This window comes from Marmota marmota, unplaced genomic scaffold (assembly GCF_001458135.2).
Source record: "Marmota marmota marmota unplaced genomic scaffold, marMar, whole genome shotgun sequence".
Lineage (NCBI taxonomy): Eukaryota > Metazoa > Chordata > Mammalia > Rodentia > Sciuridae > Marmota > Marmota marmota.
In genome coordinates, this window is record NW_026000068.1 from 16217722 (window position 1) to 16236841 (window position 19120).

A 19120-nucleotide genomic window follows, 5' to 3' on the forward strand; every position below is an offset into this window, starting at 1 on the left:
AGAGTGCCCCTGAGCTCAATCCCTAGTACCAAAATAAAAAAATAAAAATAAAATAAGACAAAATAAAATGAAAGCGTATTTAAATAATAAAGGTGGTACAGGCTAGGGATATAATTATATAATTCAGGGGTAGAACACTCACTGAGCATGCATGAGGCCCTGGATTAAATCCCCAGCTCTGCAAAAACAAGAAAAAAGATGTTTGGAGTTGGAGAATATCATGCTAAGTGAAATGAGCCAATCCCACAAAACAAAAGGCCGAATATTTTCTCTAATATGCAGACACCAATTCACAATAAGGCAGGGGGCACTAGGGAAGAATAGCATTACCTTAGATTAGGTAGAGTGAAGTGATGGGAGAGAAGAGGGGATGTGGGGCTAGGAAAGATAGTAGAATGAAACAGACATTATCACTATATGTATATATGTGACTACATGACCAATATGATTCTGCAACTTGTATACTCAGAAAAATGAGAAATTATATCCCATCTATGTATGATATACCAAAGTGCATAAATGCATTCTACTGTCATGTATAACTAATTAAAACAAAAAAAATTTTAAAAGAGGTTGATTTGCCTATATTTGTGGGAAAAGAGCCCTGAATATCTGCATCACAGACCAGTCATTTCCTGCAGTTGTGTCCCTTAGTCACTGAGTTACAGGCCACACCATCTTTATCATAAAGAAGTAACTGTTCATTGGGAGAACACCAGGAACTCTGCTGAGAGCCTGCTAGAAAAAGCCCAGGGGAGACGTTTATAGTCCTGAGAAAATGCAGAGTGGTCAGCAGGGTGTTTAGAGGAAGAAAAGAAGAGAAGAGCACCCTTCAGGTGGTAGACGATGTTACTTTATTTTGAATCTCCAAGGCATTACATGGAAAGTGACTATTAAAGATTGTGATTAAAATTTGGAATTCCTGAATACACCAGAATCTTCTCTTATAGGAGGGACATGCAGGACCTGACACTGTAGAGTTCTGGGATACAGGAGGACCCTGTTACTTCTGGATATCTCCATGGACATGGTCTAAGGTTCTAACTTAGGCAGGGAGAAGGCTCTTCAGGGCTACGTGAAAGCCATGAAGTACTGGAGCACCCCAAGATGGTTTGAGTAATGAAATTATAACTCTGGGGAGGAGGGACCATTTGAACTTTGTTCAAGGGGGCATACTCCCAGATTAATAGTTTTGGGGTGTTATTTTAAATTCACATCATGCTAAATCCTTGCTCTAAGGGGTTAGGTCACAGCCATTCAATTAACTAATCAGATGTAATCAACTTAACCCTCACCACTATCCTATGAAGCATGTTCTATCACTGTCCTCCATTCCATGTTCACTTGTGCTCCCTGGGGTTCCCAGGCCAGACCTGACCTGCTCCCCACTCAGGGTCTTTGCCTCATTGCTTTTCTCAGGATGCCCACGTGTCTCACTCCCTCTCCTTCTTGAGGTCTTTCTTCCAAAGCTTTCTTCTCAGCGAGCCTTCTCTGCCCACCCTATTTAAAGTGGTTACACTCTATTCTCCTGCTCTGCTTGATTCCTCTTCATGACTCTTATTACCTTATTGATTGTTCTTTCTTTGTTTAACTATCCAGGTTCAAAATGGATTTTGTTTCCTTTCATTGCTGTTTCCAGGGATCATACTAAATACACTGAGCACTTGCTCTTGTGCAGCCCACAGATGCCAACCGAGGCACTGTGGCAAGCTGCTGGAGAGCCTCTGTTCTACTGGGCACCACCCATTCCATTGCTGGGTCATGGAAAATCCAGAGAATCATGGGGCTGAGGTTGGGGCAGATGTGAAGTTAAGGTTGAGGGTAGAAAGTTTCTTAACAACAGAGCACATATGCTCCCTGACTTACTGTGGGGTTATGTCCCCAAACCCATTGTAAGGTGAAACTATCCTTAGTTGAAAATGCATTTAATACACCTAACGTACCAACATTGTAGTTCAGCCATACAGTGCGCTGTAGTGTCAGTTGTTTCCCCTCATGATGGCATGACTGACTGGGAGCTGTGACTCACTGCCACTGCCCAGCAACACAAGAGAGTGTCACATTGGACATTGCTGGCTTGGAAAAAGAAAAAAAATTTAAAACTGACCATCAAGTCCATTTTCTACTGAATGCATATCACTTTCACACCATTGTAAAGTCAAAATATGGCTAAATTGAAATATAATAAGTCGGGGACCTTCTGTACTTGTCTTTTCTGGCTGAATCCCCAGTGCCTAGAATTATGCTCTCACATAATAAATGCTCAATAAGTATTGGTTGAATAAATGAACTCCCATTTTATAGATAAGGAAGCTAAGTCCCAGAGAATTAGGTAAAGTGTTCAAAGACACAGCTAGTAGATGACAGAGCCAGGCACGAGTCCAGTTCTTGCCCCAGTCTGGCCCTAGAACATTTGCTCTGAACTGTGGGGCTCTGCTGTTGCAGGATGTCCATATGGAAGGATAGAAACAGAGGAGGCTGCATTCCATACCTGACACATCATCCTTACCATATTTTTTTTAAGCCCTTCTAGCTTCCTTAAGTGTTGCCTAGGACAAGGTAGGGGGTTTATATAATAAACAAAATAATTTTCTAAAAAGTTGAAAATAAAATTGGCCAAATTTTTGATTTGCCTCTTGTCTTATGAATGTGAGCAGCTACTAGGAGAATCCAGATACAGAATACAGCAATGGGCACATTAAAAATATATTTCCTAAAGATAAAAATAATAGCAATATGATATCACATACAGCAGAATAATGACCTTCCAAAGATGCCCTTGCCTCAGTGACTAGGACCTGTGAATAGGTTACCTTGTGTGGCAAAAGGGAGTGAACAGGGGTGGTTAAATTGGGGATGTTGAGATAGGGAACTGTCCAGGATCCTCTGGGTGGGTTCAGTCTCATTGTAATTCTAAGGGTCCTTAGAGAGTTAGATGTGAAGCTGCTGGCTTTGAGGTTGGAGGAAGCCACGGAATATATGTAGCCTAGATACCGGAAAAGACCGGGAAATTGACTCTCATCTCCAGGCTCCATCAAAGAAAGTGGCCCTGCCCACATCTTGGCTCCATCCCAGTAAGACCTGGGCCAGGCTTCTCACCTGCAGAACTGTGTTTAAGCTGCCAAGTTTGTGATAATTTACTACAGCATCAATAAAAAACTAATGTACCACATCAAGTAATATTCAAAGTGTTAAATTATCAAAATGTTAAAAAGACCCAACTCTTACTTTCAATTGAAACTATTTAAAATGATTGTATATAGAACACCACTGTAATTACTGAAACATTTTTAATTGATGTACTTATTGGTATTGAATAAATCTTTCTAGGCTTTTTGCAAACAGCATTATTTTCATAATTATCATGGAAGATAAATCAAAAAAGGGAAATTTTGCTGTATCAATTTGTGAATCCATTTTTATTAAATCAAGCAGCTTATCATATATGTTAGACTTCATGTGAGAGGGAGAAGATCATTGCAAGATTTGGAGTTTCAGGGTTCCATCACAAAGCTACTCAGTCTCAACACTGTTGTTTCTTCCACCATAAAGATTCTTACGTCTCTTCCTTCCTTTCCCTGAACAACTTCAGGCTCCATCACTTCACAGCTGGATAGATAAAATGGAAATCCAGCTGGCCAAACTGGCTCCTGCCTGTCCAGATCCACCTTTCCATAAAATACCTTCTCCATAAGTCTCCTTCCTTTGCAAAAACACATAATCTCTTTTCATTTGCCACAGTAGAGGTGCTTAGTCCCTGGCAGGACCTGAGTAATGGGGAGGGGTTGCAAGTGACTTGTGTGTATACAGTAATGATGTTTGAGGTCTGTAGATTGTTCTTTTATTAAAAATAAAATCTGAGGCTGGGTTTGTGGCTCAGTGGTAGAGCGCTTGCCTAGCATGGGTGAGGCACTGGGTTCAATCCTCAGCACCGCATTAAAATAAATAAATAAAAATAAAGGCATTGTGTCTAACTACAACTAAAAATAAAATAAAATAAAATAAAAAATTTTTAAAAACCCCGAGGGACAGGCTTTTTCCTTGATATTCATGTGTAGTAACCATTTATTAGGCACCTAACCCTATATTGGGAACAGAGAATACTGGGGATTCAAGGGAGCATGAGAAAGACCAGATCACATTTCAGCGTGGGGACCCAACACATACATTGAAATAAACAAGAAATATCTGGTAGTGTTAAATGTCATGTAAAAAAAAAAAGACAGGGTGAAGTAATAGAATGACCAGTGAAGAGATGTCTGCACTCCTATGTTCATGGAAGCGCTATTCACAACAGACTTGCAAAAGAAACAGCCTAAGTGTCCATCAACAGGAATATGGATAAAGAAAGTGTGGCATATATACACATAATGGAATATCATTCAGCCATAAAAAGAATGAATTCTGTCATTTGTGGCAATATGGATGAACTTGGAAGTCATTATGTCAAGTGAAATAAGTTAGAAATAGAAAGACAAATTTGATGTGTTCTCACTCATGTGTGGAAGCCAAGTAAACTGATTTCATATAAATAGAAAATAGAATAGTGGTTACCAGAATCTGGGAAGGGAAGGAAGGGTAGATAGAGAGAAGTTGGTGACTGAGTACAAAATACAGTTGGATAGGAAAAATAAGTTCTAGTGTTTGAGAGCAAAACCGGGTGACTACAGTTAATGATAATTTGTCACATACTCCAAAATGACTTGAAGAAAGAATTTTGAATGTGCCCAGCACAAAGAAATGATCCATGTTTGAGGTAATAGATATGCTGATTACCCTGATTTGATCATTGACTGTACTCTATAAATATGTCTAATTAGTCAAGGTGCAAGGGAAACTCCTTGAGTTTCCCAATGAAACAGATCACATTTAGTCTTCATCTCTTCCCTCTCCCTGCTTTTTATCTTACTTTTATCTTGCTTTTTAATTGATGATAGTGTCCAACAGCCATATACCCCATCTTTATATATCTTAAGGAACAATAATTGGATTTTTGTTAGCCAAAATATTTTTGTTCTGAATAACATTGTTATTTTGGGTCAAAACATAGGCCAGGAGCCCTGGACTATAGTATCCTGACAATGCCAGGTTGGGCATGAGGGGAAGGGGATCCTGGGTGTTGACTGACTTGAACCTGGCAAGAGCACATGCTCTGTCCTTTCTCAGAAGATCCCTGACACCCTCAGAGAGGCTCCTCTACCTCTCCTTTGTGACTTAGCCCATCCCTGGCAATGGGCCTGGGAATAGGTCCCTTACAGGAAGGGAGTTTTGCCCTCTGTGGATGGGCAGGTTTCCTAGGCTCTCTATTCTGCCTTATTCTGGCCTTTTCTGTGCTTCAGGAAAACAAGCATCTTTACCCTTATGGGGGCCAGTTAGGAAGGTTCAGCATGGCAGCAGCTTCAAGGTTAGCTGAAGCTGCTGTGCTTCCACCTCCCCCACCCCAGCGGTCTCTGTGAGCCCAGGTCTGATGGAACTGTTGCAGGATGCCCCTAGTAGGTGACTCAGAGTGGATTGGGCCAGGGTGGGATTTTCCCCTCCCCACAGTGCACTGAAATTGGAAGGGGTGAGGGAAGAGGGAGTCACCCTGCTGAATTCTGTCTGGCATTCCCCACTTGTGCAAAATGGGGCCTCTGAGGGTGAGGCAGCCTCTGCTTGGGTTTGGTTGTAAGATAAACCTGGAGGAGAAAGCTCAGTTGTCCCACTGAATTATTTGAGCCCGAAACTACTGAAGTAACTTTGTTTTTTGACTTTTTTTTGGTCAAATAAACTTGTTTTGTTTATTTGTAAAATGGAAAAAAAATAATTAACTATCAGTTGAGATTCAAAATAATGACTGGTGTAACTTTGGACTGAGTGGTTGGAGAGAGGGAGGAGGTGCCATTTGAACTGGTGTCTGTATAGGCCTGGAAAGAGCGCTCCAGGAGGAGAGAAGTGCAGGGGTCTCAGGTGGGTGAGGTCCTGACATATTTAAGGAACAGAGCAAAGGAAGAAGCATGTGGTTGGAAGGTAGAGCACAGGGGTGACAAAAGCAAAGATGAAATCTCAGAGAATACTGAGTTTTAATCCTCCTTTTGAGATGATAAAAGGCTAAAAGCTTAGGACTGGAGTGCTCCTCAGTGATGGAGCACTTGCCCCAATAAATAAATAAAATAAAGGTCTATCAACAACTAAAAAAAAAAAGAAGGCTCGAAGTTTAAATCAGGGAGCTGACATATAACCATGTTTGTATTGAAAAGCTCACTTTGGCTTCTGTGAGATGAAGGATGACTGTGGGATCCAGTTAGAGGCCATTGCTATGACCCAGGCAAAAGACTGTGGTGGCTGGACTAGGGTGGTAATGATGGAGGTAAGGAAGAGTATACAGATGAATCCAGAGCATATTTTGCATTTGTGACTGACAAGACTTGCCAGTGGATTGGAGATGGAGGAGGAGGCACAGACAATGACTTCCGGTTTTCGGGGCCTGATACATTGGTGTGGTCAGTGATAGTTTTACTAAGATGAGGAGACTCAAAATTATCATTATGAATATCTGGTATTATAATGTCCTTTCTTGATTTATGAGGCTTCCAGGGCAATTTTCGCTTGCATAATATTGTACAACACTGCTAGGCTTTGAAAGACTTGTTCTATTTTTTAATAATTTTGTAATGTCTCCCTTTTTGACAGGATTCCCACCACCAATTTCCTCTTTCATCCAAAGTCTGTCATAGGCTAGGAAACCAAACACAAATGTTAGTTAAAAATTGTTTGTAAAACAAGGGTAAAGAGGATCTGAATGGAGGGATGACAAACTCCCCATCAGTAAGAGAGATGCCTGCATTCTATTTTGTGGACTTTGTGACAAATATTGCTTCAAAGCATTTTTTTTTGTTTAGTTTGTAGAAGATGCTGCTGAGTACATGCTCTCTGGACACATGGAGAGTTACTGAGCTTCAGGTTGTGTGCTGGAGAGTCGACCATCTGCTTTCCCAGAGTTCTCTGACATCAGCTCAGCCGGCCTGCTACAGTCACTATGTTTGGCCCAATATCATTGCCGTGTACCTGCTGCTAGGTAAAAGCTGATTATTTGTCTCAATTCTTGTTACTGTCTTTTTACCCTGTTGTTGGTCTTGCACACATACCTCGTTTTTGTGCCTGTATCTTTGCCTTTTGCTGCTCTGCCTGTCTTCCCTGATAACCCCATCCATATAGAACTGTGACTCTTAATTTTTTTTTTTCCAATTCTTAATCCTGCTGGGAGATGCATTTCATTCCTGGACCAACCTGGAAACAGAGACTGTACTATTCATACTAAAACTGCTTTTACTCCTAAGAGTAAGCTGAACACTCATGTGCCAAGCCTTGTGATAAAAATACCACCCAGACCACACTTAATTCTGATGGCTATCCAATAAGATGGGCATTGTTATGCAGTTTTTGAAAAATGATGTAACTGAAGCACAGAGAAGACAGGTTATTTTCCATAGGTCACAAAGCTAGCTAGTGAGGATAGAGTGAGGATTAGAATCCAGAGGGACTGAAAAGTCCCTGCTCTTCATTATCATAACATAACTGCCTCCTGCAGACTGACACATAAACCTGAGGGCCCTGCCTTGATTGAACTGGGGGTAATTTCCCATCTGTACCCCTTTGCCCCTTTGTTGATGTCCCTCCATGGTGAACCCAGAGTCATTCCCTGTCTTCAGATTTGCTAGAGAGCCAGATGCCTATTCTAGGGGGACAATTCATTTTTTCAATTAAGTCCAAACTTTATAGATGGTAAAATAGCATCTTAAAGAGCACACTAGTTAACTAAGATTTCATGGCAGGTGTCCTGGTTCCTGAATAAAGGTACAGAGCTTGTAATTTGATCAAGATCATGTAGCTATTTTATGCTAAGCCCTGGATTACGACCCACGTCTGGTTGATTTCGGTGTGGCCTCTTAATTAATTTCTGGGAACTGTCTCCCAAATGGCTCTAGCTTTGGGGCTGGCAGGCTTCCTATTTGACATGCGGCCTTCTGCTTCTACTTCATTTCCCTGTAAATAAATGTCCCCAGATGAGTTTTCATGGTAATGGAATTTTTAAAATACATTTCCATCCTCTGGTCCACTCCCTTGAAACAATATAACTGATCAACTGTTTTTGTTCATCTCACTTTAGAACACAGTCAATCTTTCTCTGATTTTGGATTTGTACTCTGAAATGCTTATTTTGTTCAATTCGTGTCTTGAAATATTTTTTTTGATCAAAATATATGACTGTCTGAGGAAAAGGGGTCTTTTTCTTAATAAAATCAAGTCATGCAGTTTCTATGATTAAAATTTCTTGATTATTCTGAACTAGCATCATAGATCATGTGTAATGTGTCATCGAACAACTTAACCACACAAATGCTCAAAACTAAGACAAAAAGTTGTAAAGGCCAATTTAGTGGAAAACATGAAAGACGGTGTTCGAAAGTTTAAAAAAACAAAAAACCATTGGTCCACACTCTGAGCTGACTTGTACCTGTGAGAGCCACCTTCAGAGGAATTACTAGCCTATGGGCAGCTTTAGATTCAGAATTTAATCGTAAGCATGCTCACCAGACACCTGCTGTGTAACTGGCGCTATCTTGGGCTGGGCTTGCAGAACTTAATAGGACACAATCCTCATCCTCAAGGACTTTAGAGTCCAGCAGGAGAGACGACGGTGGAAGGTAAATACGTAGCTACCTGGCACAATAAGTGTACCAGCAGAGACATCCACAATCTGAACCTTGCTCCCTGGTACCTTGCTCCCTACTACCTCAATCTTTCATGGATATATTTTCCAGGAGCCTTTGAACTTGATTATTTTTTCAGTAAAATAGAAATCAAAGTTTTGTTGTTATACAGATAAATTAGATTAACTAAAAAGGATCATTTTTTATTACGACTTTGTTTGGATTGGCAAGAAATAGTATTTGTATCTTGTTATATAACTCATTTAATTTATAAAATATATAACACACTTACCTGGAATCACCTCTGCAGTGGTACCCAAATTTTATTCTGTGTAAGAATCTCCTCAGGGCCTTTTAAAAATTTATCCTCCTGAGACCCCAACTTAATCTGTAAGGTACAGATTCACTGGGTCAAGAATAGGGCCCAGAAATCTGTATTTTAAACAAAGTGTCCCAGGAATCCTGATGCTTTGAGATTGGGGAGAACAGAGCCCTCTATGTCATGGTAGGCTGTTGGCTGTGCCAGTCTCCATTCCTCTGATCTACTCCGCTCTCTATGTCTGGAGGGTGTCTGGTTTTCCAGACTGTTGTCAAGTGGTTCACAGTTGTTTTTGGATAATAGGAGACACTGATGGAAGACTGGGCGGTGGGGGGGAGGACAATGGAAGGGGTTGTGTCTGCTGGGAGTGGCTAGGTCAGCTAAACAAGTCCACCGTGATGCTTCCACTCCCACCTTGTGTGCCTGTCTCCTGGGACCAGTAGCTCCAGCCCTTCCCCCATTATGTTAAATGTTATTGTTAACTTTGGGGTTGCCTCACTATGAGGCTGTCAATGCTCCTCTCAAATCTCTGAGAATCCCTTATATCATTTCTTCCCAGGTCAGCCTGACTTACAAAGGTTAGCCTTTGCCTGTGTCTTTAGTAGGAGGCTACCCCATGCATCCGCAGCCCATCTCATATGGTCTTAGAATGAACATTCCCTCTGAGAATAAACCTTAATCACTGACTGACTAATATAAATATCCCAATCCCCTCACTCCTTGGCCAGGATAATTCCTCATCCACAATATTCTTTGCTCTCCCCAATAAACTGCTTGCACTTGAGACTTGGTTTCAGAGCCTGCTTCTTGGGAAGCCAAGCTGAAATGCTCACTGCACCTGCACCAGCATCTAGGATGTACCTTCACTTTGGAGACCTTTAATTGTTGGGGCCTGCTCATGACAACCTGGTCTTGTCTCTATGCAGCTCTGAGTTTTCCCAAATCGTGTGCTCCAGTATCCAGTATGCAGAATAGCATTGCCTTCTGGAGACCTTACAAACTTCCTCTGAAAGAGCCTGGAAAACATAGGATATGTTTCTAAGCAGAAAGCTTTAGTTTACTTTATTCTGAGTGTAACACATATACTTGGGCCACACATTTTAAAAGTAAGTTTAATTTATGGAATTGAAACTAGCATTCTCTTGTCCTTCCTGTTCCCATTCGATCCTTTCTCCTCCCCTTCTTTTATAGATGAGGTACCCACCTTCCTGGTCTCTATTTTTCTCAGGTGGCCTGTGTGGTGTTTAGTTTTACAATAATATACTGATTGAATATTTTTTGTTTGAGGCAAAAGCATCTTTTAAAATTTATATTGGAAGCAAGACCATCTTTTAAAATTTGTACTAGTGGCTTTCTTGTCTCTGAGTTGTCCCCAATTCTTCCAAAATGCTCCAGCTAGTCATAGTCAAGCGAGGTTGCTCATATCCAAGCCTTAAGTGATATATCTTTGTCATCTTTTAATATGCCTCTAGTTCCTCATAAACCTTTGGAAGCCTTGGATCAATGGAAATAGCATAGAACTAAAAAGAAAGAGACCTAATTTTACTCATGAGAAACCCAAACCTCATTAAAGTGAATTGGAGGTAGGACTTCCAATAATGCAGAGTGAAGAAGTAGACAAATATCTCCCCAAAACAATTGGAAAAAAATTGTTCAAAACAACCATTTCAGAGTTCTGGAACAAACAACAAATTGAGAAACATTTATCATGAAATACTGCTGAACTATGGGCAAGGACAATGGGAGTCTGTGGCATTCTTGTTTAGGGCTAGTTCGTACCCCTGCCCCAGATCTGTTGCCACAATAGTGTTACCAGGGTGGGGGTGCTTGTGGAAACAAGTAGTTTGGCTGCCAGGGAGGTTTGACTTGATTTGGAGTGGAGGGCACTGTCACTAAAATTAGAAAACTCAGGAATACATAGGAAGAGCTCTCAGCCTTCCTCAGCTGGGGTTAGGGCCCGAAATCCAACAGAGAGACCTTGGGTATTAGATAAGCTCCCTACTTATCACCGTATGAGAGGATGTGCATGCACAGGAAGTCCCAGTGGCACCTAGTGGAAAGAAAAATCCAGAGCACCCATGAAATGTACCTGAACTTTGTATGCACAATAGTCAGTCCACACTCAGGTCCGTCAGAATTGGTGGAAGTCTTGCTGGCTGAAGGTTTGAGCATCTTCTGGCCAATCACAGGCTGACTTCCAAGATCAGCCAGTGATCAGTCAAAAGATATAGATAGGGGGCACTCCCTTAAAAAACTAAAGTAAAAACAAAATAGAAATAAGAATTAAAAATTACTAAACAGAGACAACAGTGGCTATATACTGCATAGGAGAGAAATTCTACAGATTAAGTACAGGCAAGTTCAAAGCAGAGTTAAACAATATTTCAGAGAAATAAACCAGAATGCAGAGTTACTGTGATATATAATATATTTTAGTGGGGTTTTTTTCTGTTTGTTTTTATTTTATGTTTTTTGGTGCTGTAGATTGAACCCAGGAGTGCTTAACCTCTGAGCTACATCCACAGCCCTTTTTATTTTTTATTTTTGAGACAGGGTCTCACTAAGTTACCTAGGGCCTTGATAAGTTGCTGAGGCTGGCTTTGTCCTTGTGATTCTCCTACCTCAGCCTCCCAAGCTGCTGGGATTACAAGTGTATGTCATTGCACCCAGTACTGCAATATATTTTGATAATTTTTGATAAATGTTCAATTCAAAAAGTAATTATGAGACATGTAGAAACCAGAAAATATAACAGTTACTCAGGGAAAGCACCATCAATATAAACCATCTCTAAGTAGATTCCGATGTTGAATTCAGCAAAGAAGACTTCAAAGCAGCTATTATAAATATGTTCAAACAAGTAAAAAAAAAGACTTATATATAAAAGATTAAAGAAAATATGATAAAATGATTTGGAAAATAGGGGATCTCAATTAGTAAATAGAAATGATTTAAAAAAAAAACAAAGAGAAATCTAGAGTTTAAAAGTACAATAACCGATACAAAAAATTCACTAAGTGGGATTAAAAGCAGATTTAGTATTACAGAATAAAGAGTCAGGTAACTTGAAGATAGATAAAAATTATCCAATCTGGAAAAATGGAGAAGAAAGACTGAAGAAAGCCAGGTGCTGTGGTGTGTTGCCAGAGGGCTTGTGATGGAAGGACTTGGCAGTACATTTGAAGAATCCAAGATCAGATCACCCAACAATGTAAACAATACTTTCAAAAATACAAACAAAATGGGATTTTATTTTCTGCACAATGAACTTTTCCTATTTTCTTCTGCCTATTTTCATAACAGATAATTTTGAGATTTTTAAACAATTCTGAAGCGCAGCTTTGCTTTAGAAAGATGTCTTTTTTTTTTCTTTAGTGCTTACAAAAATAAGGAGAATTGGCAGAAGTGTCATTTTTTTTTCTAAAAAACAAACAAAAAAACCCCCCTATTTATAACATATGTTTGTCACCAAGGGATCATAAAGTAGCCACAAAATGTAGGCCTAGTTTTGTTCACAACAAGATCTTGTAGAAACACATTTTTCATCTTCTCTGTGGTTTGTAATATCCTACTTATGAAAATTTAAAGCAGTTAAACAACTTTTGAAACTAAATCGGTTAAAAGAAAGGTAATTTAATTCAGATTTCAGAACCCTGCGAAATGAAAGGCCGTGATGGAGAAATGTTAAGAAAGTTACAGAATACCAAACTGTCACAGTATTATTATTTAAAAGTATCTCAACAAAATAAAATTAAAAAAACTATGGAAAACACAAAAGTCAAATCAGAGACATTGGTTTAGTACCTTTCCTGAGTCTCTTGTTTTTAAGAATTAAATTTAACTAAGGGCATTTCAAAATGGACCCAAAGGCCTTACCCTTTCATGCTGCCCAGGGGATACATTTAAGACAAAAGGCTACATACACTCACTGAAAAGTCCCAGGGCTTTGCAAGGCTGGATTGCCCATGTCACTGCGGGGGGGTAGGGCGGGTCACTGTCATTGCCCATGTCACTGTATATTGAACCCAGGTGTGCTTAACCTCTGAGCTACATCCATAGCCCTTTTTATTATTTATTTTTGAGACAGGGTCTCACTAAGTTACCTAGGGCCTTGATAAGTTGCTGAGTCTGGCTTTGTTCTTGTGATTCTCCTACCTCAGTCTCCTAAACTGCTGGGATTACAAGTGTAAGAGTGTGTGTGCGGGGGCAGGTATCTGAGCCACTGTAGCACAGGATTGTGCTTTGTTTTGGTTTTGGTGCTAGGGGTGGCACCCAGGGCCTCATCATGCTAGGTGAGTGCTGTTCCACTGGGCTACACTCCCCGGTCCAGTGGAAGTTCTTCTGGAACTACCAGCTTTATCTTGACTTGCCACAATACAACATACAGCACTGTACACCCAATGAAGATGAACAGTTTCAGTCATTAATAAACAGCATGCTTCTAAGTGGCTCTGGACACTGCGTACATTAAATTGTGGTAACTTAATACAGAAACAAACACTAATGTTGTAAAAATCTTACATAATCAGGGGTGGGTAGGCAGGTCATTTTAATCTTTTAAATCTCACAGTTCTACGAAAAAGCTTCAACATATGAACTCATTAGATTCTAATAAAATGAAGTAGAAAAGCGTGATTATGAGTTAGTATTCGGATATGAGCATTCTTATTTCAAAAAAGTGGTTGTTTCCTTGATCCTAAAATAAGATTGGCCCCTGGGATGTTTCTACTTTTCCACTAATTTCAACCCTATGTATGTGTAAGTGCAATACACATATGCATGCTTGCAGGCAATTAAGCACTTCATTTGAAAATTAAATAAGTTAAGGATAAAGAGTGTTGGAATTTGAAATTTTGGTTTTTATTTCTAATGTACTAGTTTACTTGCTGAGCTTACACTGTTAGGGCACTAAATATTATGGGTCACATTTTTTGTGAAAAATATAGGAAAAACTTTTTCCACTGATTTTTATAACCATTCTTGCATCATCTCAAAGAGAGATGGCAAAGATCTGCCGAACTGTATGTCCCCCTTGATCATGATGAAATCTCAGTTGCACTCTAATTTCAAAAAATTTTTCCAAAGCTGATAATCATGTATTTTCTTAAAGTTCAGAGATGAAATTATGGCTCTAAGCACCAAAACTGCAACATTAACATCCCTATTAATTATTTAATAGTATAAGTGTCCCATTACACAGGTAGGGAAACTGAGACACAGATACTTTTTAAAAAAAAAAAAAAGTTGTCTAAGGTTAGACAGGGAAGCCAAGATCATACAGTTAGGACTGTAGAGGGAGCATGAGTTTGAACTTTGCTTGGGATGTTACATTTAACTCACCTGTCCTGTTTACATCACACCCATCTTGTCCAACCTCTGGCAAACCCTTTAAAGAATCCACTTGAAAGATGCCATTTGCCACCCAGCTTCTCTGATCATGTGGAAAAAAAAAAAACTAGCCAGTTTATATATCGACAACAAAACGAATCCTGCTAGGTGTGGTGTTTCTTGAGTACCTATAACCCTAGCTACTTGGAAGGAAGCAGAAGGATCAAGTTCAAGGTCAGTCTTAGCAACTTAGTGAGACAAGACCTTGTCTCAAAATAAAAAGGACTGGGGATTTAGCTCAGTGGTAGAGAGCTCCTGGCTTCAATCCCCAGTACTGCAGGAAGAAACAAACACAAAAGAGAATGCCACATATCGTATTGTATACAATTAGCAAGTTTCAATTATAGTACTTTGGTGCTCTTTTCAGGAAAAAAAAAAAACTCAAAACTTATAAAGGTAACTATTAGCACTTAAAATTTTATATTGTAGCAGGAAAGTTAGAATCAACAGATCAGGTGTAATCACTTAACTTCTTGACTGACTTCATGCCTTAGGAATACATCTGTCCCTCCAAGCTTATGCTCCAATTCTGCAGGGTGTTTTCCAGTGAGACAGCTGCACGGTGACTGTTCTTTTTAAAACATCCCAGACCAGGTCCATTTCTCAAGTTATAATATTGTGCTTTTTCACTTTCCATTTTTTAAAGTTTATTTCTTGTTGTACAGAGGAAACCAATACTTCTACTACTGACAGTTACACAGCATTGCTTTGCTCCTTGGCACTCTGAAAGATGATTGGATTCTTGTTTATTGGTACTAAAATCTTCTCTTGTGGTTACCTTCATTCCCATGAAGCTTGGCTATCCAACTGGTGGTGAAGCTTCTCTAAAGTGTATCTCTTCTGCCTTGAGCAGTTTTATTTTGGGTGGGATGGTATTGCCTCTCACAATTGAATCCTCCATAGGAGCTATTATTTGGTCTTTAGAGTTATCTGACAATATCCCCCATTTTTTTTGCAACACTAAGTTGTCTTAACCTCATGTTTGACTTGAAGTTTCTTTCTACATCAGTTTTTATGCAGTATCTCCACCTGTGGAAGTCCATGGTTCCCTACGTAACAAAGACCAGCAGGTGTAGAAGATTCTGGAACAGTGTCAACCAAATCTGAATCCACAGATGCTTCCATGGCCAACTGTTTACTGTATAAATCATTTGGTTTGCAAAATAGACGTACTCAAAGATACAGAAAGCCACTGGGTTTCCTTCAGGCCTTGAAATCAAGAGTTCAGACATCATGTCTGGATATTTCCACAATTTCTCCAGACGAGACTGCATAGTAATATCTTATAATCATTGATTAAAAGCTGCAAGACTCTGGGGACACCACCTGTCCTTCTGTTTCTGATGTTTTTGTTCTTCCCTCTTTGTCATTTATATCAGAAACTGGAATAAGATGAGCAATGCACAGAGGACAGCTTCCATAATGATCTCACATTGCGAAAATAACATCTCTGTGCATTATTACAAGCAGGCGGCATGCTTGGGTGCTTCCTTCATTAAATTTTTATCTCGCTACCCAGTCTGGGCTGTCATCTTGTTCCTGAAGAGTGTCTACACCATCATATAAGTTCTGTCACCATCAAAATGTGTTGACAGATCAACGCGGTGACGCAGGGGCTTCATCCTTAATGGTACAGTGCTTACCAATTCGCTTTTATGGGCCAGGAGCTGGTAAGTTTCAACAACAAAGGGCTGGCAATTCTCGAATTTGCAGTTTCCTGCAATGGTGCACCTCATGCGTTCATTTCCAAGATTTGAGCCATGGAATTTCTTTAAATTGTTTTCAGCAAAAATGTGGTTTACAAGACCCATTCCTTTGCAAAGTAAAAGTAAGAGTATATCTTGGATGAAAACAGAGGCTGGTTCTACTAGTAACAAAAGCATCTCTGCTCCAGTCTTCCAAATTTGATAGCACAGCTCATTTCGTTTCTCCATGTTTCCGATGGCTTGAATATTGTGCGGTTTGTATGTTGGCACTGAAGTCACATCACTGGTCATGATGCCAGCACTTTCCTGACCTAGTTCTGAGGCTGAAAGTCCAAGGTTGGGTGGCTCCATGGAGCCTCATGGCGGAAGGAGTCCTGCTGGGGCTATATGGGAGGAGGAGAGAGACCATGGTGAGGGGGGATGGCAGAGCGGCAGAGGTGGCTTCAGGAGGCTGGTGTTTGTTGATTTCTTTGAGTTAAGAAATCCTAGAGGCTACAGAAATTTTGATTTGCTTCCAGAGCACAGAGTGGAGTCACAGAACTTTAAAGTTCTTTGAACTTCCAGAGCGGTTAGGTCAAGCAGCCTCATAGAGATGCATTCAGGATTTCTGCTCTCAGTCTCTTCCTCTCAGAAAATGAGTGTGTTCTGTCAGTGTCTGTATTAGTCTTTTCCTTAGGTCAACTAATCTTAAAAATCCACACACATGGGGCTGGGGTTGTGGCTCAGTGGTAGAGCACTTGCCTTGCATGTGTGAGGCACTGGGTTAGATCCTCAGCACCACATAAAAATAAATAAAGATATTGTATACATCTACAACCTAAAAAAAAAATTGAAAAAAATTTCACACACATTTAGGGATAATGATCAACACCTCCTACCTGTATCACCACTGGCCCACACAGGCCAGCTGCCCATCACCATTCCATCCTTTTCTTTCACATACACTCTCCTACCTACTACATATCTGTGCAGATTGGAAGGTCTCAGATCTTCATGTGACCCCAGAGGGATAGAAAAGAATGTAACTATGTATCCTAGCTCTCACACTGTGTCAGAAGAGGGACTGTGACATTCACTGAGGGGTATTCAATAGTTCCGTCCCTCTTCTCTGCTCAGCCAGCCCCTTCTTTTGTATCCTGTGGCCTCTTCCCATGGTCACCCATTTCTCTCAACTGTTTCCTTAGTTCCCTCCATGGGGAGAGGAGTCAGTTGGAGTGGTCAGAGTCCAGCATAGCTGGCTGGGCTCTGCTGACTAGTGGGCAGGTTTACTGTGTCTTCATATGCATGAGTCTCTCACCTTCCTCTTCCCTTCCTCGCAGCAGGATGCAATGGCAGGTTCTAGATGACTCTGTTGGCTTACTCTCTCAACTTTCTTCCTGCTTATGCTCAGTCCCTTAGAGTGTTAAGATGGACATTAAGGGCCCTAGGCTTCATTGTAGTCTTTACCGGAGCACTGCAGTCAAGTGTTAAGCTTGTGCACACTAGGAATACATGGTAGTTTAAATTTTACTTATTCCTCCTTTTGTGGACAGCTCCTTCAGAACAGAAGATAAGCTGAGCAGGATTTGGGCATTGCTGGGTGCTTGGCTATAATATCAGCAATTTCACACCCTAACCTTGTGGGTGCTGGGGATGGAATAGTGTATCAGTTAGTGGTCCATGCAGGAAAGAGAGACACTGTAGGTATCTTAAGTAAAAACTATTCTCATGCAGAAAATGAGATGTTAGTAAAAATAATGGAAGGGTGGGGGAGAAAAAGCCTCACTCCCAGAATAACAACTTCTCGTCCCTGTGGAAGTTACCACTTCTCAGGCCACTCCTGGAAATATTGAGAAGGAACATGTGAGAAATAGACAATCCTGGTGGTCCATTTTCAGAATACAGTATTTAGCTTTTTTTTTGGACCAGGGATTGAAGTCAGGGGCACTCAATAACTGAGCCACATCCCCAGATGTGGCTCACATCTTTATTTATTTTATATTTTATTTAGAGACAGGGTCTCACTGAGTAGCTTAGTGCCTTGCTGTTACTGAGGCTGGCTTTGAACTTGCAATTCTCCTGTCTCAGCCTTCCAAGCTGCTGGGATTACAGGCCTGCACCACCACATACAGCCAGTATTTAGCTTTAAAAGTAAAATGATTTGGGATGTAAGAAAGGCAGCTGGAGGGGAGAACAGAATGAAAAGTTCCAAGCAGTTAGCACCAGAGTGTAAAAATTCACAGTCCCTTGATGAACAGGAGGTGAGAAGGAAGGCCCCCCCCCCACCTGACCAACAGAGATAATAAACTGTGTATGTGCCAAAAGGCACTCAATCCCAGGGGACTTTCCTGCCACCAGAGAACAAAGGGAGGTGGGACAACTAAAGGTATATTTCTTTAAACAACCCTGTAGGAGACAGTAAAATCTAGGTGATGTTCAGGAAGATTGTACACTCCATAGTATTCAGCCATGAAGAACCGGGGAAGGATCTTGGGCTCTAGGGGATAAAACACTAGTTGTATCCAGACTGTGGGTCTGTGACCACCAGCCACCTGATCTTGCAAGACCAATATTAAAGTAAAGCCCCTCTTTTTTGCTGTTCCTAGTGTCTCTTGGTCCATTTTTTGGGCTTGGACAGGTGAGCATGTTTCTTACAGAACAGAACTCAACACCCTACAGTCAAGGACCCTGCACTGAACCATATGAATCTTTTTTTTTAATAAATATATATATTTTAGTTGTAGATGGACACAATACCTTTATTTTGTTTATTTATTTTTATGTGGTGCTGGGGCTGGAACCCAGCGCCTTGCACATGCAAGGCAAGCGCTCCACTGCTGACCCACAAACCCAGCCCCCCCAAATTATCTGAATCTTGACTCCGAGGATCAAGAGGTCATTGCAAGAGGCCCACATCCCCACTGTCTCTATTACAAATGGCTTTCTAGCTTAGTAAGGTGGAGGATACACGGCAATCCTGCTGTAGAAAACCTCTAACTTTGGTTAGGAGAAAACAAAGGGGGATGGCCATAGGCCTG

General features: G+C 40.6%; 1 pseudogene; it reads right to left on the reverse strand.

Moving 5' to 3' along the window:
* Positions 1–14808: 14808 nt before the first annotated feature.
* LOC107146331 lies at positions 14809–16454 on the reverse strand (annotated as a pseudogene).
* Positions 16455–19120: the final 2666 nt, after the last annotated feature.